Consider the following 5,979-nt stretch of genomic DNA (forward strand, 5'->3'; position numbering starts at 1 on the left):
GGATATATTAGCGGAGGAATTCTTCAGGTATTGAGATTATGGGATCCTTCCAGAATGATTTTCCTATGGAGCAAAAAATACCTACAATCTCATCTCATTAAAGATGAAGAATCTCTGCTCTCATCTAGCCAAAGGGATAAAAAGCTAGAAGCCCATCTTAAACCCTACTTCAGCCACATCTCAAAGGGGCTTCCAAATAAAGCAGATGGGTGCACTGATTTTTTCTTTAAACCCTTACCTTTTGTCTTCGAATTAATACTGTGTATTGTAGTTCTAAGGTAGAAGAGCTGTAAGGGCTAGGCAAGGGGGTTAAGTGACTTGCCCAGGGTCACACATCTAGGAAATGTCTGAGGTTAGATTTGAACCCAAGACTTCCCATCTTTAGCCTTCGCTGTCTATCCACAGAGTCATCCAATTGCCCCCCATTGATTTTCATTTCAGCCTTTCCTCTTAGCTCCCCTCACTCTAAAATATGATGGGGAGCTCAGCTCATTTGAAGTTTGACTTAGGGCCACACACCCCCACCAGACAACAAATTTTGGGGCTGGGGGAGGATTAGCAATTTAATGTAGGTGAACTCTATGAAGGAAGATAGAATGAGCAGAAAAGGCTCCTTAAACATTCTAAAACTGGCTCAATTTGCAAACTGTGCACATTTAACTTTATAAGACATTTAAAGTTGCCTACACACATTCTGTTTGCATAGTTTACAAAACACTAATTAGTTAATCTTGTGGAAAGGAGCAGGAGGAAAGCCTTTGATTCAGCGCTCTCTAAAAATTCTTCTTATTATCTTTTGTTTTTTTTTCCCATGTTCATTTTTGTAAGTGAGGAATCTTTTTTTTTTTTTAAACCCTTACCTTCCGTCTTGGAGTCAATACTGTGTATTGGCTCCAAGGCAGAAGAGTGGTAAGGGTAGGCAATGGGGGTCAAGTGACTTGCCCAGGGTCACACAGCTAGGAAGTGGCTGAGGCCGGATTTGAACCTAGGACCTCCCGTCTCTAGAGGAATCTTATAAGACCAAAAACCCAAAATGAAAATGCAAACAAACAAGTGAAAAATTGCCTGCTTTCTTCTGCATTCTGACTTCAACAGTTGTCTGGAGGCAGAGAGCATCCTTTGTCCTAAGTCCCTCAGAATTGTCCTGGTTCATTGTATTGCTGAGAGTAGCTCAGTCTTTCACAGTTGATCATTCCACAATATTGCTGTTACTGTGTACAATGTTCTTCTGGTTCTGCGTATTTCACTCTGCATCAGTTCATGGAGGTCTCTTTCTGAAATCATCCAGTTCATCATTCCTTACAGCATAATAATATTCCATCACCATCATGTACCACAATTTGTTCAGCCATTCCCCAACTGATGGACATCCCTTCAATTTCCAATTCTTTGCCACCAAAAAAAGAGCAGCTATTTTTGTACAAGAAAGTCTTTCCCCCTTTTAGTATGCTTTTTTTTTATAGTCAAAGAACATTAAGAAGAATAGAAACTTGGGTTTTCTACCCCAGAAGATGTATTTTCCTGTGGCATAATGCCTAGGAAAACTTATTTTCAAATACTCTCTTGAAGGTTGACCTTGGTGCTTATGTAGATTGTGTTGATATGAATTTTGTAGATAGAAAAGTAGGTCAGAACTTATTGCTATTTGAAGGGGAACCCTTGTAAAAATAATAATCAGGTCCAAGATTTTCCCACTCTTTTAGCATCCTTCCTTCTTTCAGAAACTTTGAGAATCCATCCTTCAGTGGCCTCAGAATTATGGTTTTCCTTTTGTACTCAGTTGCTTTTTCATTTTTATAAATGTCATTTTTTTACTTCTCTAGGCATCATATCCAGGACTAAGATGTCTATAGAGTTCAAACAGGAGGGACTCTACTGTTTTTTTAAAGTTTTATTTATTAAAAAAACTTTTTTTAACCCTTACCTTCTGTCTTGGAGTCAATACTATATATTGGCTCCAAGGCAGAAGAGTGGTAAGGGTTGGCAATGGGGGTCAAGTGACTTGCCCAGGGTCACACAGCTGAGAAGTGTCTGAGGTCAGATTTGAACCTAGGACCTCCCCTCTCTAGGCCTGGCTCTCCATCCACTGAGCTATCCAGCTGCCCCTGACTCTACTGTTTTTGATGGAGAAAAAAAATCTTCATGCAATTTTTCTATTTTTGCTTAAAAGGAAGTCTAGCCCTTACCAGTCTAACGCCTTGGAATCAATACATGGTATTGATTCTAAGACTAAAGGTGAGGGTTAAAAAAAAAAGGTACATCCAATTTTATCATTCAATGCCTTTGAGATGGCTTAGTTAGATCTCTTACTAAGATTTCTTTAAACTCCTCCCCTCGAAGCTCTTTTAAAATATATGCATATATATTTTACTTTAACAATTTCTTTAAAAAACCCAAACCTTAACTTCTGTATTAGAATTGATAATCAAGGGGTAGCAGGGTAGCTCAGTGAATAGAGAGGCAGGCCTGGATTCAAATGTGACCTCAGACACTTCCTAGCTATGTGACCCTGGGTAAGTCCATTCAATTAATTGCCTAGTCTTTACTGTTCTGCCTTGGAACATATACTTAGTGTGGATTCTAAAACAGAAGGTAAGGGTTAAAAAAAAAAGGAATCCATACTAAAAATCATTTCTAAGGCAAAAGAGCAGGAGGGGCTAGGCAATTGGGTTTAAGTGACCTGCCCAGGGTCACACAGCTAGGAAGTATCTGAGGTCAGATTTGAACCCAGCACCTTCCATCTCCATGCCTGGCTCTCTATATATTGACCTTCCTAACCACCCCCCTGTTAAACCATTTTTTGTTGTTTTATGAGGCAATATTGCTAATAATCTTCCATCCTCCTTCTGCAAAAGAGCATATATTTGAAACTAGCAATCCCCTTATCTGTCATATCTCTCCACTAAGAAGAGAAAGTATTTGCTGACCGTAGCAATTCCAAGACACTTTTTTTGGAGGAGAGGTGGAGGGATCCTTGTTGTGGCAATTGGTTAAACTTCTGCATAAAGTTATGTCAGTATTAATGTCATTTCCTCCTTCCATTTCCACATTTTTCAATGTAACTTATTTAAATAGGTCAGGCTGGAGTTGTTTTAATTGTATAGTATATATTTCCTATAATTTTGTATGAACAAATGCCAATATACATACACATATCAATACACATACTGAATCATCATTCTTATAAAATGAATTATAAAGCAGGAAAATTTATTCTTGACAAATGTATTTATCACTGTCATGGAGGAAATTCAGCATAGAGGTCCAGCGGATAAGGGCTTTTGGATGGTGAGATTCTGAAAATGCTGCAGTCTGCAGTTCACATTTGTTGATTTATCAAGCACTAGAACCTTCTAGAACTTTTGAAGTGAGCTCTAAAATCACTTAAAAGACTTGTATTTAACCATTTACCTAAGAAAAATAGAAGCAGATAAAAAATGACTGTTGTCAAGATAACAGAATATACGTCTAGATGGATTACTTATAATGCTTGTCCATCAGTGTATGCACATCATATACATATACATATTATATATAGTATGCATTGGTTCTATATATGTATATAAATATATATTTCAATCTATTTATCTGTCTGTCTGTGTCTCCATTCACCCATTCCATCCATCCATCCATCTATCCATCCATCCATCCATCCATCCATCCATCCATCCATCTTTCCATCCATCCATCCATCCATCCATCTATCCATTCATCCATCTATACATTCATCCATCTTTCCATCCATCCATCCATCTATCCATTCATCCATCTATACATTCATCCATCTTTCCATCCATCCATCCATCCATCTATCCATTCATCCATCTATACATTCATCCTTCTATCTATCCATCCATCCATCCATCCATCCATCCATCCATCCATTCATTCATCCATCCATTGGACAGATACTGCAAGTGAGTCATGAACTGTGTCCAGAATTGAACAGTATAAAAACAAGCTGGGAAATTGCCTAATTCTTTTAATAACCACTATCTTCTCCCTAAAACAAAGGTCCTTTAAAAAAAAATACAGTACCAGTATTCTGCAACTAGGTAGTGCTACAGTGAATACAATGCTGGGCCTACAGTCAGGAAAACACATCTTCCTGAGTTCAAATCCCACCTTAGACACTTACTAGCTATGTGATCCTCAGCAAATCACAAAGCCCTGTTGGCCTCAGTGTCCTCAACTCTCCAGTCCAGTATCTTTGCTAAGAAACCTCCAATGGACTTAGAAAGTGTTAGACACAGCTGAGAGTGACTGAAAAATAGCTTTCTTCTGTTGTGCTATATGGATGAAAGGCATGGAATGAAATTGTGTAGTCAAAGTGAGAATTTGGCTAAGGACAATAGATTCTATGATGGTTGTGAACAGATTGTTACATATTCACCAAAGAGGAATTTTATAAGAGGCAGGAAGGATGTCACCAGATAAATTACCATGGGCCAGTCACTTACATGATGGAAAATTGATAGATATCTCAGTTGATCTGTGGGTATCTACATACCAGAATTCAGTGAAGAACATAGTGTATTAATTGGTTCTCCTAAGATAAACTAATTAGAGAACATGACTGAGAGGTGGACAAGAGTGGCAGAAATATATGGGCTGTAATCTCCTATAAATTCATTTTAATTTATTATATTAATAATTAACAATATATTAATTATATTATTATTTTTAATCTTGCTGACCTTTGCCTGTAAAAATGGGATCACACTAGCTTCCTGACCTATTTTGTGGGCTTACCGTTGGGCGGCTGTCATGTCAGCATTGGGGGAATTTCCCTGGAGTCTCTCTTTATCCAACTCTACCTGCTGTTTCTTTGACCTCTGAGTTTACTTTTCCTGGGGAGATGATTCCCCCCAAACTCACCGTACTTCTGTTTCCTCTTCATAACGACAATAAATGCTGAGCAGAACCAGGAGAACGCTGTATACAGTGACAGAAATATTGTCCAATGACCAACTGTGAAGGACCAAACCATTATGAGCAAAGCAAATCTCCAAGATAACCGCAAGGGACTCATGATGAAAAACTATCCCGAGCCAAAGAAGTGTGAGTGCCAATCCAAGTCTGCCATCTTCTACTATATTTCCTTCATAAGTTTTTTTTTTATTATATGTGTGATAGGTATCTTCTTTCATGGCATGAGAAATATTGAAATCTATATTGTACCATAGCACTGGTATAACCTAGATCAAACTATTGCCACCTGGGGAGGGAGAAGGGGAAAGAGGGAAGGAGAGAATTTAAATTGCAAAATGTCAGCTAACAATTGTCAAAATTTGTTTCTACATGGAATTTAAAAAAAGTTAAAGTTAAAAACAAGTGGATGCTCCATAAAGGACTTTTTCTGCCCCCCTACTAGATTGAGCCTCATGAGCCTGGGACCCTCTCCTCCATAAACTTAGCACAGAGAGAAAGAGCTTAATAAATGTTTATTGAAATAAATATCAGCTGTGCAAAAATTTTAAAAATAAAACTTAAATGCTACTAAAAAAATTACCAACCCTTCTCCCTTCTCAAGACACAGAGAGAAAAGGCTAAATTAAATCACCAGTCTTTTCTATTCCCCGAGGTAGACGTTGTTAACTTGCCTTGGGCAGGGTGGGCATAAAAGACTCAGGTGGAGCCTTGAAGTCTGGAACTTTGAACCCTTAAATCTGTAAGGGATCATGTAGGCCACCTCCCCTTCCCCCTTACTTTACAGATGAAGAAACCAAATCCCCAGAGACTAAAGTGACCTCTCCACAGTAACACAGCCCCAGCCTGTAAGTACCAAAGCGATGCCTGTTTCCAATACTTGCTTCTCTAACCATCAATCAAGCAATTAAAGCATGACTCCATTTGTGAATTCCAAAGATAGATTCCATTTCAGAATGGGATGGAAGGTTGAAAAACAGGTTTTTAAAAAAAAACTCAATTTCCTATTTATTCCCAAGTAACAACTAAAAGACTAATTACCTTTGGCTT

At 38.2% G+C, this 5,979-nt stretch overlaps 1 long non-coding RNA gene across 1 annotated transcript; it reads right to left on the bottom strand.

Moving 5' to 3' along the window:
- Positions 1-3,209: 3,209 nt before the first annotated feature.
- LOC103093326 (uncharacterized) lies at positions 3,210-4,955 on the bottom strand. Its single transcript, XR_459712.3, has 2 exons — positions 4,879-4,955; positions 3,210-3,411 (listed from the first exon to the last, which is right to left on the bottom strand). It is a non-coding gene; the product is annotated as an uncharacterized LOC103093326 (long non-coding RNA).
- Between the last annotated feature and the right edge of the window lie 1,024 nt (positions 4,956-5,979).

The sequence above is a fragment of the Monodelphis domestica genome, chromosome 1 (assembly GCF_027887165.1).
Source record: "Monodelphis domestica isolate mMonDom1 chromosome 1, mMonDom1.pri, whole genome shotgun sequence".
NCBI lineage: Eukaryota > Metazoa > Chordata > Mammalia > Didelphimorphia > Didelphidae > Monodelphis > Monodelphis domestica.